The sequence below is a fragment of the Neocloeon triangulifer genome, unplaced genomic scaffold, assembly GCF_031216515.1.
Source record: "Neocloeon triangulifer isolate White Clay Creek 2 clone unplaced genomic scaffold, ASM3121651v1 ptg000008l, whole genome shotgun sequence".
Lineage (NCBI taxonomy): Eukaryota > Metazoa > Arthropoda > Insecta > Ephemeroptera > Baetidae > Neocloeon > Neocloeon triangulifer.
The window spans coordinates 3,850,662-3,870,643 of NW_026775550.1; positions in this window are offsets into that span (position 1 = coordinate 3,850,662).

Sequence of the window (19,982 nt, forward strand, 5' to 3'; positions counted from 1 at the left end):
TAAAAATTCTCCTTTTTAATTATATTCATATACATTCAAAATTTATGTTTAATAACAATAATGGAATTAAATGAGGTCGCTTTGCCCTAAAATTTTGTTTATCAATTTACGAAATTTTCCAGCGCACAGCTGTTGCTTGAATTTAAGAAACATAAAAAAAATCACTCAACAGGGCGGTCCCTTTGAAAGAAATGTAAATGCGCTTGTTAGGAATGTCACTTCATTTGGACTGAATGAAAAAAGCAGAAAAACGGGAGCTCTATGCTAGAGCATTTTCAGATTAAGATTGTTGAAAAGCCATTGGACCAAGCAGGCATCATTTTGCCCTTGATTATTCAATTTTATACATGTAAAGACGAAGCCGACTAACTCATGAGAGCAGAAATGAAATGAAAATTCTCGGCCGACGGCATCGCTTGTCTGCTTCTAAACGCCCTACCTGGAAGCCTTATTATTATTATGGTTGTTCTGCCCTGGCACATAATATTCAAATCAGGCCTCTTCAGTCCATCACCAGGATTTTAATATCCCTCCGCGGGAATAATTTATGGTCTTATTCAAATAAGGAAAATAAATTCTGATGCGTCCGTTTGCGTGAAGATGGAATAAAAATTGGGTGGCTGCCGTGTGTGGTGAAAATGGATTTTCAATCAAATTGTTAATTGGGCCGAGGAGCAGAAACACGTTCGCAGCCACTTGAAGATGCGCCGCCGCTAAAGAACGCGAGTACAACTATTGTGAACCAATTATTTCTTGGGTTCATAATTGGACGACGGATGGACCACACCTATCCAGCTTTGTTAAAACTTTTATGTTTTCATAATTGCCTGTTAAACTCCGTTAAATTATAGCAACGTTTACAGCGTGGAAAACTATTATTTTCAAATGTTGCAGAGATTTAATTAAAATTAATATTTACTTTAGTATTTATTTAACATAAAAAGATCCGCGCTTAAGGGAGTGCGAGAGACTTCAAATGTGCATAAGTTATGCATAAAATTATGGCTCATAATTAGAGGGGAGGTGAATTTTTAGTTTTTTTCAAGTTAAATATTTAACATACTCTTAATATACTCATAATATTCAATTTTATGATTGCGCAGGCATTTCAAAAATTACACATAATAAAAAAATTAAGAAAAAGATTCTTACTTTATAAATAATATATTATTATTGCATAATTATACAAATTTTAAATTGTTTTTATAAAAATTTTATATTTGCTTTAAAATAAATAATTAAATTTATTTTATTTATTTTCCTTTCAATTTAACAGAAATTTTATTAAAATATTTTATCTGAAGACAATTAAACGATGCCTACTTAAAAGCTGTTTTATTTTGCATAAATAGTTTGCTGCGGATGGTGATTTTAACATTTTTTTTATTACTATAAATAACAGATTTTTATAGTAGTCTTGTAAAATTAATTTGATGCGTTCTGTTGATGTGAAATATTTGAAAATGATTTACTACGCTTATTGTCAGTCAATTATGAGTTATGGCATTGTAATTTGGGGAGGGTCGAATCAAGCGCTGGACGAGGTTTTCCTGGCGCAGAAAAAAGTGGTGCGAGCTCTTGCGGGTGAGCGCTATTGGCGCAGTACGGAGCCACTTTGTTCTGCGCGGCCGCTTTTCGCTACATTTGACTTTCTGCCTGTTTTTTCAATTCACCTCTTCGAATCGTGTAAATTTGTTCGTAAATATCCGCACTATTTTCAAAAACAAGTGAAGTTCATAATTATCAGACACGGGCAAAAAGGGATTTGGAGAAATTTAGATTAAAAAAAGATGTTCCGAATGCAAAGTCGTATAATACGAGAGGTGCAGTGTTCAATGACTGTGACCTTTTTGTTGAAAGCACCTCATTAACTATGACATGTCAAAACCCTCTTGTAATGATTGCAAAAATATTTAATCATTTTCCGAATATAATAAAAGATAGAATTAAATGCAAAGATTTTCAGAAACTTGTTAAAAAGGTGTTGAATGATAATTTGTTTTACGATCCGTTCGAATTTTTCGGACATAATTTTAATTAGCATGTAATGACTTGACGTGTTCTACGGGCAACATAAACTTGTTTTGGAGGTATTTTTTTGCATGTTGATGACTCTAAATTTGTGCTCAAATGAATAAAACTATTATCTAATCTAATCTATGTTCATCCTCAGACTTTGTTAATTTCGAAGCAGAACCCTTTGACTTGTCTGGCTTCCTTGTATAACAAATTGCCTGTTTCGATTCGCTTCGAGCCTCGATACAAGATTTTTGAAAACTTAGTTTGAGGCGATTTGTTCATTCACATAAATTTTATAGCAAAGAAGAGTTTTTTCAACTAATTGATACATTGTTTTTTACTCTCTATTTTCTACTTGTTTTGTACTATGTTGCAAATGGGGCGCGTCGCAATGAGTAATTACATCATGGTGACGCCTCATACGTCAATAAAGATCAATAATAATAATATAAAAAGATATAGTTAGCCAAATTCGTTAAGATTTGTTTATTATTTCAGAGTATGCAATAAAAGTTCGCGTGCGCAGTTCCAATATAGCCGCGAAGCAAACGTGACGGGGAAATACAAGTTTGAAAGTTGCTCTTCACCTTGCTTAAAAATAAACTGGTCGTTTCTCTATGTAATATTCTTACATTTTTCTGAAAATTACTAGCAGCCTGATGAGACGCGGCGATTTCGACAGTTCTCAAAATTAAAAACAAATTAAGTAGAAAATATGCGCCAGAGGCAACGCTTTGCCGCTTTATTTGGCAGCCAAGGTTGAAATTACCTAATTGCCGCACCAATCATGGTTGAGGAATTTCAACTTCTGCGAACGTTGTTGTTGTCGTTTTATATACGTGCCCCGTTAAGTCTGACTTTATTGAAGCTGCAGAAATATCAACACACAAGGTATGGAAACAAAATATAAGCGCGTGAAACCTGAGCGCCCAACAGCTCTCGTGTTCATAATATAATATGTACGGTTTATGTATTTTTCGCAAAAGTGACGCTGTCTCGCGGAGCAGCATCTCAAAGTTGAGAAAGAGATCGGGTTTTCTGCAACGCCGAGAAGGAGCTTGGCAGGGAAATCGGAAGCTGCTCGGGTCGGCAATGCTATGGCTGCAACCTTACGGGTGCAGAAATTTGCTTCAGCGCGGCTCAGGTGATGCAACTTCACTTTTATCAGACAACAAGAGTCTCATCTTTAGAACTGACATAATTGCGCAAGATAGAAAATCAACAGTTTATTTTATTATATTGTAGAAAAATCAATATTTAATATATTTAAATAAAATAGAAAAGAAAATGAAAAATAAATATATAAATTAATAAAAATTTAACTTGTAATATAATTTTTATAATTTTATTTTAAAAACATTTTGTTTAAAATATAAATTTTTTATAATTTTTATAAATTTGACATTAATATTTATAATATCTAATTTTATTATTATTTTAATATAAATTATTAGTCTCATATACATTTCTGTGTTCAACTAAAGTTTTTAATTTAATCCAAAAATGTGATATTTTGTTTTAAAATTATAATTGTCTAATTTTTACAGGACAGGATTAATACTCAAGTTCAGCATCTTAAATTTTTCTATAAAAATATCATTTATCAGGGATCAGATGCGCTGTCAGCATGGGGAAGATATGGAGGAATTAAATAAATGCAATAAACCAAATTTTTTAATACGTTCCAGATGCATCAATTAAAAAACAGCCCATAAATTGTCCAAAATTATAAGCTTCGCGGCGTTTTACTATAAAATTAAAATTTGTATGAGCTTTTTGGAAAATCCTCAATATAAATAGTAAATTTTAAAAATCATGAGGACTAAAAAAACGCAGGCTGTCAATTTTTTTCGCTATTAAATTTAAAAATTCTCGGTGATTTGAATCTAAAATCGGCTTTTCCTTGATGGGTTTTTGTGAGTTGTTTATTGTTTCAGCAAAAACAATATCCTGCTCTACATGTTTCGGTTGCGGGCTGCAGCCATAATTCATGAGCTGCGAAAACATTTTGACAAAAATTAGTACAAAATAAATCTTTTTCAAAAATTATGTTTTTTAAAAAATATTTTGAATTAAATGTCAAATTTTGTGTTAAAAATTATTTTGTGAAGAAATGTTAGTTAAAATAATTTTGCACGGATAATTTTCAATTTGAAAGAAAAATAATTTTTGAAAAAAGATTTATTTTTGTACTAATTTTTGTCAAAATGTTTTCGCAGCTCATGAATTATGGCTGCAGCCCGCAGCCGAAACATGTAGAGCAGGATATTGTTTTTTCTGAAACAATAAACAACTCACAAAAACCCATCGAGGAAACGCCGATTTTAAATTCAAATCACCATGAATCAACCCTCGATTGTGAAATTCTACCACAAAATTAAAAATTCTCGGCTAATGTTGTAAGTTTTGATCAATTAATAATAATAATTCTTGACTATTTTTTTACTAACTAAGTACCATATTTTAATAGAATCCAAGTTATAATTTATACATATTTATAAAAATTATCATGTGCTGTCCAATCCTTTACATTTTCCACTCACATCCATCAGTGATTGAAAAGGCGCACCACATTCATAATAACAGGCCCGAAGTGAGCTGCTCTCCGCGCACACAATAAAACGCAGCACGCCGACCATCCCGACTTTTTTGTGCGTCTGGTCCACTGGGCGGAGCGGAGAGGATGCTGCGGATGACTCGAGATAATAGGGATAATTGTTAAATCTGATACAAAATCTCACACCTATACCAGGAGCGAAGAACTCACTAGGAGCACCACATTTGGTCGAGGCATTTTCAACCTCGAGGCTTTTTACCCTCTTCAACGCACGGCCTGCCGAGAGCAGCACAAAAAAATATATTACTCGGCCCGGCCAGGCGCATTTCTGACACGCAAGCAAGCACACCCTGCACACACATTTACAGAACCTTATTATGCGCAGTGATGTCTTGCTAGGCTTACCAAAGGGATAAAAATAGGATCTTCTTCTCTATTATAATTTTAAAAACAGAAATGAATTCTGTGTTTTCATTTTCAAAATTCTTAAATTAAGAAAACAGCTGGACGATTTTAAAAATTTATAAAGCAAATTATTATTATTTTAATAATGTATTTATTTTTAATAACTTTTAAGTGGTTATACTGAACCTGTTCAAGAAAAACTTAGTTTTAAAGAATAAAGCAGATCAAATTAAATACAAATTTTTTTAATTAGTAATTTATTAAATTAATTTTTTCATTTAAACTTAGAAATTAATTTTTTTTTAAACCAGAAATATAAAAAAAAACGATCAAAACCTATAAATTATTGGCTCAAAGAGACTGGTACAATATCAACAATTAATGTGGTGAATTATTTAAAAAATATAATACAAATTATTGAGGAATTATTGATTGAATTTTAAATATAGCAAAGTTTTGATACATAGTAAAACTGTAATTTTTCTCATTAAACTCATAATATTTTGTTAATTTTTATTCCATTTTATCATCCACAAAATAATTGAATTCAGTAATGGAATTTGCAAGTAATTCCAACCATCCAATTTAATTAAAATTCAAGCGCAAGTCTGACGTTGCTGCTCATTATTTTAATAGTTACTCTCATTTTGCCTCGATGCAAATACTTGCGTGCCGCTTGAAATACTCGGCGGCGTCTAATTGCACGTGGCTCATCAAGTCTTGAAGCTGCGGGCGTTCAGCTCTCTCGGCGGCCGCGGCACTACTATTTATTCATCGGCGCAAAAATGCAGCTGCGCGCCGACTTTTCAATTATGTGCATATTATTTAATGCAAGCGAGCGAGCAAGCGAGACGGCGTCTGATGTCATAATATTTGCGACCAAGTGAATAATTACCGAGGAATGTGCTTATTAAAATGCTTTTAAAATGTTTTGGTCGAAGCGCCAAGCGATTAATAATATTATTAATAACTCTTAATTGGTCTGCAGGTTTGATATGGCACTTAATTAAATACTATTAGTGAAATGTAAATCGGTTTTTGTTAATATACTAATTTATTTTTAGATAATTTTTAGTGTGCGTGTGTTTTTCTGTTCAAATTTTAGTGTAGAGTAGTGTTTTGTTTGTGTTGTAAAGTGTAAAGCAGTTTCAGGGGTTAATTTTTAAGAGGTTTTACGTGGATTTACTGAAACTGTGCGAGAAAAAATATTAATTTTTGAGACATTTTAAAAAATTAATTCCTCAATTAAAAGTCAAAATTTTGGTTTGTATTTTCCATTCTTTAAAGCCAAATGTTTCTCGCACAGTTTCAGTAAATCCTCGTAAAAACATCTTAAAAATTTATTTTTAATTCAAATTGCCATGCATTCCAATGTATTGACTGTAAATTAATAGCAATAATCATAGAAGCATCAAATTCTTTAAATTTAGAACACAAGTTTTGATAAAAATGGAATTAATTTCAAAAGAAAATAATGAAGTGTGCAAATTGTTCTTCTTTTGTATATTTAAAACTTATAATTTATATAAAAAACCTTTTACCATTCCACATTTGCAAATTTAAATATAGAAGGCATTTCTGCTCGACGTGTAGCAAAATTCACGAATAAAGTGGAGAGGACCTGCGGAGCACAATCTTGTTTGCGTTGTGCGTGATAACAACAGCGCACTGCTTTTTATATTTTTATTTGTGCATCCCATTTATCAGCAGACCCTATAAACTCCCCCCAGTAAATATTTTTTTCGTGGCCATTGTGTTGTTTTGTGCGCCCCCGTCGGTATGTGGAATTAGTGCTTCCCCCATTCACCTGCAGCGGCCCCCTCGCCGCCGCCGCGAGTCAGGTGCGTCACTCGCCGCCGTTCAGGTCCACCTGAACTACAAAAGACCCGCACCGCGCGCATGAAAGCCTGGCACGCTCAGGTACGCTCAGGTCGCGTTTCGCTGCCTCTTTCGGCCCACGCACTCCTAGTCAGGTGAATCGAGCCACAGGTGCGACGAGAGGAGAGGCAAAGCATAGCCGCGCATAGTTCATAACACACACACGCCACTCTTGTTGCACCGAATTGTAAAATAATTTCTATTTCGTTTCAGGCAATTAAATTTTTATTGAAATAAGAAATTATGCTATTCTTCGTTTGTTGTTATTATTAATAAACCATTAGTTGAAAAGGGAAATTTTAAAAAGCTCCTCCATAGAATAAAACAAGTAAATCGTGACTCACTGAGGCGGATATTGTGTCTTTTGGATCTCTGAAGTTTTATCGGAAAATTAAAAAGGTTCAATGGCTTTGGCTTAGTCATAATTTTTCATCTGCATCTAGCAAGTCTAATTAAGTAACCTGATAAGGATTTGAATATAATAATTACATGAATCAGAGCAGAAAAGAGAGCAATTTGTTTTCATCAATTTATATAATATGATTAAATAAGAGAGGGTAATTTATTTATTTACATCTCAAGAAAATCTAAGCTCTTTTTTTTACAGTCTTTATAAATAGTTATTAAAATTCTACAATATAGTATAAAATAAGTGTAAAAATATAAATTTTATTATAAATAATATAATTATTTAATAAAATATGTTTAATATTATCTTTAATAATATTAATTAATTTTTAAATAATTGGTATTGTGTAAATATATCAAGCTAAATTGCAGCAAAAGGAGTGTCGTTTTGTTAATTTCATTTTTAAGAAACAAATAGTTTTAAATATAACATAACTGAATCTATGCATGTCTGTAACAATTTGCCGAAAGCGAATAAAATAGCGAATATTAATAAATTACACGCTAGTGTGGATTTAATTTATATGATTAAAATTATTCACACAAATTATAAAGCTACTCACTCTTTTTCCTTAATTTTCTGGGTTTTAATATAGTTTTTGATTTTCTGAGAGTCATTTTAAAACAAATTCTTAGCTGAAAGTTAAAATTTTGGTATCTATTCCATTCATTAAAGCCAAGTTGCCAAGTTGTTCTCACAAAGTCTCAGAAAAAAACGCGTAAAATCCTCTTAAAAATATAAATAAAAGGAACTTGCTTATACAATAAAACCCACAAAAAAGGAATAAAACTTACTAAAAGCTGAAGAATTTCTTTAAAAAATATTTTGGTGCTTAAAAAATCACATATTTATTTTGATAATTAATGTTTTCAAATTATGCACCTGAAAAGAATCTCATGCCACAGGTATGGAGCCAGCAGGTAGGGGAACCTGAGTGCGGCGGCGGCACCTGGCTGGCTTCCCTGGCTCTCTCTTTCTCGTCACCCATTTGCGAGCAGCGATGTGTGCCTGGCAGGTTCGCACGCGACCCTAGGAGGTACAGACCTTTCCGAAACAGTGAACCGCTTTTTTTATCCAAGTGGGTCGGATTAATCAAGGCGGCGCGCGGCCGCATCGGCTGTGATTAATTACATGGAAACGTAAAAATGTTAATTAACAATTCATGGTGGTATCGGGGTCTCATGAGAAGCAACTGGTCGGCCGAGCCGCCGAGCAAAGGGTTATCATATTTATGCGCGTCACAAGCAGTAATATGAAAACGCAGCCGCTGCCGCCGCGAGATAAAATTGCCACTTCCTTTCGAGCTTGAAAGTCTGATCGTGAATATCAAAAGCGTCGTCGGCGACACAAAGTTGCGCGCCGCCGCTTTAAACATCATGACTGACAATGCAGACGCAGACGCACTCATAAAGACAATAGTGTCTGAAGCTCCTGTCCTACCGACAAAATCATAAATGCTGTGGATACAAAAATTGGAAGCAAAACTCAAAATTAGCAAGAATTTTACAAAAATTTAAAATTGAATTATTATGTTATTGAAGTTTTCTGCGAACTGAAGAAATTAATAATTTCAAAATCACAAAATCTACTTTATTTAAAGTACAATTTTAATATTTTCTTAAGCAGAATGTTAAATGAAATATTTATTAAAAAACATGCAAATAAAATGCAAATTAAATACCATTTAAAAATATATATTAAAAAAAAAATTAATTTTTTTTATAATTTTTTTTTATTTAAATTTTAACATAAAAATAATTAATATTTTAAAAACTTAAACCCAATTTTGTATTAAATTTTTTTAAATAAAATTAAGCAAAAATCATAAAATTAAATAAAATAATTTTCTTCTTCATTGTCAAAGCTCTCCATAAGACAAATCTACATTGTTCCCTTCCAAGCCTCCCCAATCATATTTTTTTTTCAAAATTCAAATTATCGATTTTTTTTTATTTGTGAGATAAATATCAGATGTACCGATTTTGATAGAATTCGGCCCTTTTATACGTTTGGATGAAAAAATACTAAATAGCACCAAAAATTATTTTTGAAACCAGATATTCTCTGCTCCATCCACAGCTTTTTTTAAGTTTGCAGTCGCACACGTGTGTTGTCATCAGGCCACTCAGAGCACGCATGACATATAAATCCAAACATTTCTCGCTTTAGGAACGCATTTTAATTTTGTTTTCGAAGCCACGGGCGACTGCCGGCGCGGCGCGCACTTGGAAAACAAGACGAACGGCTGAGGTTAATTATCGCCGCGGCCCTCGTTAATAAGCAACGCAGTCGCAACATGACACTTTGTGCGCGTCTCTAACTGACTTTTTGTAAGGATGAACATCGGCAGAAAATATTTGACCCAGGGCAACATGTTGTTGGTAATTGGCTTTGCACAATCTCCTTCACTTGTCCGCGCCCATCGAAGATAATAAGGGAACCTCTCAGATGCACATCACAACATGCGGACAACACATGACTTACAAAATGTTTTATTTTTTGAGTTCTTGCAGCTACTTTTTAAAGAAATTTATAATTTCAACATATATGTATACTAAAATTTAATAAAATAAACTAAATTAATTTTTATATTTTTATTTTCATGACGTAAAAAAGATGCTCGCATAAATTGATTTTTGTTTAAATTTATATGAATTGAATTAATACTCATTATTATTATTAACAAATTTATAACAACAAATTGACATGATAAACCATTTCAGAAACTTATAGTTGAGTTATTTGTATTAATTTATAAAAAGAAATTAAATTAATCAAAGTGAGTTTTTTACAGAATTTAAAACTGCCTAAATATCTTGTTTCATACCAAAATTAACAAAGATTTCGCGCCATAATTCCTCCCCTAATTATTTCCTGCAACGCCTAGGCGGCATCTCTTGTTAACTTTTTGCTAACCGACCCTCGCTGCTTGTTCCTAAAAAGTTTCAAAAGGAAAACCAATACTGCCATGGAGATAGGCAGACCACACTGATTACCAAGAAAAATGTCCTAATTAGACAAAGGAGCCGAAAAGATCTGTATGGCGCGGCACATCCTACGCGCCAACCAAACGTTCCTGGAAGTTGACAAAAGTGATAAGATGACAGACTTGCGGCGCTCATAAAAGGCGTCAATTTTCTTTTTCTCTTTTCAAAACCACCCCTGCATCGCCCTGCATGACACGTCATACGTTTTCAGACCTACAAAAATTACAAAAATTCATCAAACAAATTTTGATGCAAAAGAATATATCAATAAATAAGAATTTTATTAATTAAATTACTTATTGCATGAAGATGAAATTTAAATTTGTAATATAGATGAAATAGTATAAAATTTAATATTATTTCTGGTAGAGAAATTTTATGGAAACTTTTACTTCTACTTAAAATTAGTTCAGCACCAGCGAGTTAAAATAATTATTGTGTCGTGGGTATTTAATTCAAGCTGCACTCGAGAGCCAGAAGATTATGGGCGGCGGCAGTTGGGATATTTAATATTTTAATGCGCTTTGGGCGGCTGGCACAAGATGCGGGCCAGTTTTAATCAGTTGCATGCGCGACACACAACTTGGGTGCTGTTTTGATTAATGAGTTAGCGCCTAAGGTTAATGTCTTCATCCAGATACACGTCTGGCAGAGTCGTAAACCAAATTAGAATAAAGTGAAGTTGACTAATAATTTTTGTTTTCAATTAAAAACTATGAATTTGAACTTTTCTCTTATGTATTGATATTGAAATGAAATTTTTGATTGGTTTTCTGCTAATTTACAATAAATGCAATTAAATTAAAGTTATTTAAGAAAGGATTAGGAAATTATAATTATCAAATGAACTGACATCAGAATAATATATATTGTTGATCTCATAACTTTAGCAAAAAAATCCATTAATATCTAATCAACTTTCAGTAAATAATGAAAAAATCATTTAAAATTTTCTTGACAAACCAGCGTTTTTATTTATTTTTTTGCCAATTTAACTGGACTGGACTTGAAAAGAGCACCGCTAGAATTGCCGATATCGCCAACATCTCAAAATCTGATAGGATTGGAAGCGATGGAAGCTTTTGCACATGACCGCACATATTCGAAATTTTCATAAAGGGAATTTTGTGGGGGCGAAATAGCTCAGAATAACAAACACTCGGCCACAACCGGCACAACCTGTCCCCGCTCGGAAAATAAAACAGTCCAGCTCACCTGTCATTTTCCTTTTCGTGTCAAACGAAAGGCCAGGCCAGAATGTTGCAGCAGATCAGGCGGACGGGCTGAAAAATAAAGAAAATCCGCTCAGCGTGTGTCGCTTTGGCATGTTTTGCAGGGACAAAAACGCGTGATGGATGCGATGATAATGGCCAGCTAATCACTCGCTGCTGGACACCCTCACCCCCACGAATTTTAGGGTGCAAGGAAAAGGATTTATTTTATTTTTTCAGCAGGAGAATTTTGCTACGAGCAGTGGTCAAGAAAAATTCTCCAGCGAGTTGGAAAAAGAGTAAACAAGACGTTTTTCTTTATCGAAAGGATTCTTTTTGGAGTAGCTGTCAAGCCCGTGATAATAGGAGGAAAATTAAATTTGAAATTTTTAGGGGTTGTACAGTTAAACGCAAACTTTCTCTTTTGCAGAACTGCAGATATAAAAACTAATTCTAAGGCGGACTTTTTTTATTTAAGGAAATGAAGCGATCGGGCTTTTCCTCGTTGCAGAAAAATTGTTTTTATTCAAAAACAAATGGCTCTACCAGTTTCGGTCACGGTCTGCGACCCTATTTCATGAGCAAACGCGCTGCTCGCTGACTAATACAATTTAATTTAAGCTTAATTTTTATTTGTATTATTTACTTTATTTCATTATTTTATTATCATTTTTTTTTAATTAAATTATTATTGTTGTATTTATTCACTTGTCAGACGTCGCGCCCATTTGGGATACAGTATAAAAAAATGAAGATCAATTTCATAAAAATATGTTACCAGATAAAAATAAAAATGCTGTCAAATATTATGGATTATGCACAAATCGCTTCAATTTTCAATATTTTATAACTCGGCTCTGAATGAATTGGACAAGCAAATCAAAGGATTCTGCTAAAAAATGGATAATTTGGTTAATTGAATTAAGTAGGTTTATTTCCAAAAATTTCTTTACTTCAAACAAAACAAAAAAATCAGGTTTAATATTTCAAGAAGAAGCAAAAGGTGTATTTTATAGCTGGTGTATTATAATTTTGTTTAAACGATCGACTGAAATAAAAGGTATATTTTGATGTCATTAGCATTTAAGAATCTACAAATTTACATGTGTGATTCTATAGAGCAGCAGAGAAATAAAAGAAACGTTTAACCTCCTCTTAAGTTTATTATAGAGCGGCGCAATGAAGCCGTTTTGCATTAATAATTTTTTGTTTAACCTCTGCTTACGGCCACCAACTTTGATCAAATTATAGGTTGAGGTTTAGAATAGATATCGTAATTGCCAGAGAATTTGCATAGGAAGCGAATCGTCTCTAGGCGAAAACGTCCGAGGATTTTTTTTTTTAAATCTACGTTCAAGCGTTTTTCTACTTAGCGTGCCAAAATAAAAATATGCATAAATAACATCTCACCAGAGGCGGATTTCTCTCCTCGGCCTATCTTAACAAAATCGTCTTTTGCGTTGGACAAAAACTTACGACGATGGACTGCTTATTTTTCTCTGCCTTAATAAATTTTTAAAATGCAAATACGCTGTCTTGTAGAGATTGGCATCAATTTTCTCCCTCGGCCAGAGAGGCCGATGGAGTGGCTAAAAGTACAGCGCTAAATGCCTTTTCTTTGCTGATCGTATCTAGAGCAAATCCAACTGAGCGCGAGGGCCTATTTGGCTTTTCGAAACGGCTCGAATTTTTTTCACAATCTCGCTCCGCATTCGGCCCAACATATTTATTACTCTGGATTATTGGGTTTTTGCCAGATTTGAAACATACATACAGCGAATGAGAGATGAACAAGATTTCTCAATTTTTACATTGCATGTTAAAGTATTTGCAAAATGGCTGGGAAAATTAAAGTTTTTTGCGAAGTAACATGAATTATACGCTAACCAAATTTTGCATTCAGAAACCTCCAAGATCCCACGTCATTTGTCTTGATTTTTCAATTAAAATGGCAAAAATTAATGTTTTTTTGGTGGTTTTCAAATTGGTTTTGAAAGGAATTAAAATTTCTAATAAAAGTTGAAAATGGGATATTTTAATTCGTTTTCAGAGCATTGGTTTCAGTGTCTGAATCCACGTAAAAATTCATTTTGAAAATTAGAAAAATACAAAAAAACACTAACAAATTAACAATACTAATGTTTGAAGATATTGAGGCACTCAAATTTGCACATAGAACTTTGTTTTCTTTATTTATCATTTAAATATGATAGAAATTTAATTGAACTGTTTTGTTTTTCAAATTTTATTTGATTTTGTCGGAGTCGAAACATTGGTAAAAATAATAATATTTGATAATTATTTTAACATTCTTATATTTATTGTTTAAACAAGTAACTTGAGCATATTCTTGACTGTTTTTATTGCAGTCTGGCTGACAATGGCCAAGAGGTAATGGCGCACAACATAAAATATTGTACCGTTCGGCAGCTTTTGGCGGACAGAGCGCGCGGGCACATTTTTTTTTTCATGCGGGCATAAGACACAAAAGCGGCGCGAGAGAAGTAAGTATAAGAGCATGAAGCACAATATCAAGTGGTGACCCGCTGGAGAATAAAGGTTGCTTGGGTGTTTGACCTCGGCCGTGAGAGTGGCACTAAAAGTACAACTTCTTCTTCTCGACGAGCATGGCAAAGGCTCAATAAGCCAGAGTGGACCCGCATGCAGAAGTCACGACTCGAATTTTCCGGCTCTTTTCCCCGTGGGCGAGCACGACTCATTTTGTTTTACGGCCAAACTGCGGTGAAATAACAATCAGAACTGCTCCTCGCAAATAAATAAACGGAACGAAAACGCGAGTCCGCGCGCATAAATTGGAGCACACATCATTTTCCGTGTAGAGGCCGCGGGCGTACAGTCATGTCGTTTGCTCAAATTGAGTTTTGCGCCCAACGAGATGTGTATAAATAAATGCACGCGTTGTTATTTTCCTCGATGATTTGCGCACCGGGACTTTACTGCAGGCGAGCACGAATCACCACCGGGAAAGCAAAATTGTTCTTCATGATTGATTCGATTCATAAAATACTTAAAAAGGACAGATTTTGACTAACTACACAATTGCTGCTATTCTGCAAAAATTAATCATAATTAATAATTAAGCCTTCACTTTTATAACTATATTTTTAACATTTAGTTTGTTAGTTAATTTCCGCGTTTTGATTTGATTTTTAATGTTTTATTGAACACTATAGAATAATTAAGCTTTTTTTAACTGAAATATAAAAATAATATTGTGTTACTCCCTACGAAAACTGTTGACCAAAAATATTTTGTTGAGATAATTTTTATTTTTATTTCTTCATTTTTGCAATTTTCTATTTAAGCATTAAAATAATTATTCACACCAAATCGTCCATTCGAAAAAACCCAACGCTGATATTAGAAAATGTTAAATATTTTGCTATTTACAAACCTATTTTTTCAGATATTTTTTATTTCTTCATTTTCTTTATTATAAAAATTTATAATATCTATGATAATCTATGAAAAATTGTCATAGATATTTTAATATTTATTACATATATTTTTTGGCTTATTTCAGTTGTCGAAATTTTAATCAAAAATAACAACAACAAAGAATGGAAAAAAATAAATAAATAAATGAACTGCGCGTTTTTATGTAATGCAAAATAAACAGAAATGAAACAAGGAAAAAGTTCATTTTTTTCACTTCGTTTGTTTAATTTACATTGATTTAAAGCTGTGACATTTCAAATAAAAAGCTTAAAAATATATTAATTTTGGAGAAGAAACACCCAAATCAAAACACAACATGTCTTAAAGGCAACGATAAGAAGCGGATTTTGTTCCGTGCGAAAATTTGACGGCTCCTTTTTGGTACTGACGATTAAAATTCGTACGTAAAATAGCCGTCGCCACGCACATACTGATTTTATCTCCAAATCCGGCGATGCAAAAACAAGCGTCTGCAGCTCCTTTTCTTCCCAGCAGCACCGCGGCTCCGGCGCCCCGCAACAAAAACTGGTTATTCAATACGTTTTGTAATTTGACAGAAAAAACTTGATGGGCACCAACAAAATCTTCCCCAAAACGCAGGCACATAAATCTGACTGGCGCTTTTATTTTCGTGAACTGACGCTTATTGTTTCCGAAAACTATTATTTCCAGCAGCAAAGTCTCTCGGTTGCTGGAGCGGCGGAAAAAAAATGAGACAGCCAGGAATGCGCTACTGATGGTGCCACTGTTTATAGGAATGGTCCAGCGCCGTTCCCATAATATTCGATTTCAAATTTATTTTGTTGTCTTCGATGCATGGGAAACTGGATTTTAGTTTTTATCTGGAAATGTGCTTGTAAACATGTTCAAAGAATTTAACCTTTTTTATCAAAATAAAATGTGATTAAAAATATAAAAATAAATTGAAATAATTGAATTTTTTAATTTAATACTTTACATTTTACTCTCTATAAAAGAATTGATTTTTTTAACTAAACATTATTATTACACATTTGAAGGGCAGTGCTTTCAGGATGTATATGCAAATGAGTCTCTTCGCCGGTCAATAATAAAAATAAAATGATGTGCAAGTCGTCGCGCAACAAATAATTACGAAGTTAGGCGCGAGCAATGACAGCTCCATCATCAGACAAGAATAATTCACACGTGCGCTCTGCATAAAATCAAGATGGAAAAAATAAATGGGTGTCAAATTGTTATGACCTCGATAAGAGCATCGACACTTCTTTTATTTTCACATGTTCATGCCATGCCATTCGAAAGACGATGATGATGATGATAATAACAATATATTTATACGTCTATCGACTCTCGGATGAAAGAAATTATAATAATCACGCCACGAGGACCAATAAGTATTGGAATGCGTTTTATTATTCAGAGCGCTGCGGACACGACGCCGCACATTATTTTGTATTCTCTTTTATTTGCCCCTCGCTGTGCATTATAAAATAAAATATGTGTAACATGACTTGTGCCTTGCTTGGTGCCGAGATCTCTATAACAGATGGTTGTGCTTATTGTTGCTTTTGTTGTTCTGAAATCAGGCGACTTTGCATATCAAAAGGAATTTCAAATACATCTGATAAAAATAATAAATTTAAATAATTATTTGCCTCAATTTTGTCATTAATTAATTATCATTTTATTTTTAAAATTGACTTTGTTCCTATTAATAGAAATATTATTGTTGTATTTTATGTTATATATCATCTAATTTTTAATTTTAGCGAAATAACATTTTCATAGCAATAAAATTATTGGAGTGTTTGAAGTAAAAACAGCTACCATAGAATTCAAAGCTATTCAACCAAACACCACACGGACAAAAATTTTTACCTACTGAACTCGGAAAGGTCTTGTTTTTTACGAGTCTCTGTTACATTTTCTGATTTGCTAAAATAATGTTTCCGACCCGAAGTGGGAAAAAAGCTATTGGAAGATGCTTCCAAGCAACTCGGAGAGAAACGTTTTTTCTGATCTAGCTCGGAAATATTTTCTGATAGCAAATAAGAAAAGTGGTATTCTTTCTGACTTAGCTCAGAAAGTGCATCTTACCAACACATTGTAAAGTTCTTCTGAGTGTGGTTTGATAATATTACCAATATAGTAGGAAATATATTACTTGAAACCGTCAAAATTTGAAAAGAAGCATCTCTCAACGAACTTTTGGGCAGCAACAGTCCAACAGTGGCAGTTGTTCTCCGACTGTGAGTTAGAAAGGACGCTCTCGTCGTGGTTTGCTCAAATTTAAAAAGGTAATTTTAATTTTAAATTGGATCTAAAATTGATTTTAACACACATTTTCCAAACGCAGCATCAGGGGTACAGCAGTTAACAAAGAAGCTGAGAATCGGAATCGCGCTTGAGTTTTTGCTGGACTTTCGGCCGCTGAATTCTTTTTAAAAGGTGTGTATTCATTTCCTATTTTTTTTTATCTTCTTAGTGCAACATTTTGTGTTAAAATTGAAACTAAAAGTTTGATGATTATTTCGTATTGTTTTAGATTATTTGCGGAAACATATAAAACCAAACGGAACTGCGGGAATTCAGCAGATCAAGAGCTATTCAGAAGTCAACGGTGAAGACGCGTGAAAAATGTTACACATCAAGAGGAAGCAGCATATATAGTGAGCAAACAAAGGCGCTGAAGATATGTGTTGAGTACATTTTGATTTATTACATTTTTTATTATTTCTATTTTTCTTGTATTCTAATGCACGCTAAGAATTGTTTCCAAATCTATCACAACACCACATTATGGAAATATTTATAATAATCATGTTTTAGTTGGACTTTGTTGTCTATTTTATGTGAAATTTTGCCTGTGTTAAATAATTTTGTGCTCTCGTTGTAATATATTATACGAAGTTTTAAAAATAAAAATTGTTATTTTACACTTATATATTTTTTCTGTTTTTCAATGTATAATATCACCCCTAATATACCTACAAGATATATATATGCAAAGAAAATGTAGCAAACTAAAGTGGAAAGCAATGTACGAAATAGCTCTCCAGCAGCAGAGGAGAGGAGATAGGAAAGCCTTTCTGATCAACTCGGAAGGTTTCAAGTACCTGAGCATACTAGCTAGATCGTAAAACCCTTCTTGGCCAGTTTGGAAAGGTTTTCCGAGCTAGCTCAGAAATACACGCCGAGATTGCACTCAGAAGCCTCTTCCCAAATTTGTACTATGTTCCGTTTTAAAAGAACAACTCAGAAAAACCTTCCGAGCAGTCGGAAGAAAATTTTCTCCGTGCAAACTAAACAATCCAATCAGTCAGTTTGATCTATGAAAAGGAGAATAGTTTTTGAAGGTCCTCTCTATTGTTTCCAACCAATTTCTCGCAAATCTGCAGAAAAAGAAACGATTTGCTCAAGCAAAAAAGCAGCTCGGCACGTTATCGAATAGTGACAATCAAACCGCGAACCAACGAAAAAGATTTTTTTCATTCAAAGTAATACAAAAATTGTATATCGCGTGTTGGGAGCACGAGCGCGGTATGTTTCACCAGTCACCGAAATAAGGCACATAGATAAATCACTAATCTCGATGGAAATCTCTTCAGCGTCGTGCTTGAAATAAAAATGTGGTTCGTCACTTGAGCAAATAAAACGCAGCGCGTATGACAAAAAGGGTTGGAAAGCTCATCAATATGCGCGCTCATGGCAACGTGTGGGGAAAAATTTGACAAAAAAAAAATCCACCGGTCTCGAATTGGTGCCGCGCCGAGAGAGACGAGGAAAAAGTTGCACCGCCGAGAGGACAATTGCGCCGAATACAATTACAAGCGCCAGCACACGGCCGCGAAATCGTTTGCTCCCGAGAGTAGCTCCTTATATGGTTCAGGTACTTTTTACATTGTGGAGCGTGCTGTGCAAAAAAGAAGTGACCGAAGCAATGTATGATAATGAGTTTTCTTTGTGTATTTATTGCAAAAGCGAGCCGCCGAAAACCAAATCATGTAGAACACTCTAAACCTGCAAAAGCGATTGCGTTCAATTATTTAGTTCGACGCACCTCAGGCGCTCCACACAATTTGCTTTTTAAAAGCCAATTTGGTTTTTTGTTCTTTCCACGTTAATTTTATCTCATGATAAAATCTCGATTTTTAATTAAAATGATTTTCCTTTCCAGCGGAACTTACTTAGTTATGGCCATGGCAAATAAAATTCACATTATTCACAGACTGAAGGCTTCTTGCGTGACATCAGCCTGTTTAAAATTCTGATAGGTTTCCGCATCAGGCGCGTGGCCTGTTCGCCCGCCTGATGCCTCCTTCAAGCTGATTGTGGCTCAATAAGCTGCATTGTTTTATTGTGTCTGCTTGTTCAATGTGCGATTGCCCCATGATGTGCACGCGTCGATTGCATTGGATTCTAAATATGCAACGCATTTTGTTAGAAGAAAATTTGAGCAAATGATAGAAGCCTCAACGGCAGAATAAAATCAAGAAGTTCTCATCCAGTGGAAATCTCTTATATTGTAATATAAAAGGTTTTATCCGGTTTTATCAATATTATAACCAAATTATGAAAGGAATGAGAGCTCTAATTATTCAGGTATGGAACCTAAGAAATTTAATTTTTATTCTCTAACTGAATGAAAATGAATGCATAAATTATCCATGAGCTTTAGTGACCTGTTCACCAGGATTGGCTGCCGATAATGTAAATGTAATTTTATGACTTGCATATTTCTTTTTTTTCTTGTTATTTTGACTTGTTATGTAGAGAATAAAACAAATTGAAATTGAATTGTACATCTGTATCTATTTTCAAATTAATTTAAAGGTATATAGATACCCAATACGCAACCCGCAGTTTTTATACGAAGGGCAAGTTGCCTGATATTCATTTATAAAATTTTCGCCATTTGTCTTAACACATTTATTCATATCTCTAAACGAGATTATTTTTAAATTTCTTCTAGGATTATTTAAAGACACAAAAAATAGTTAGTCTCGATATATTTTCTAGGACAGAAGGACCAAAATGCCAAATATTTTGGCTGAAAATTGGAAGATAGGCCCGTC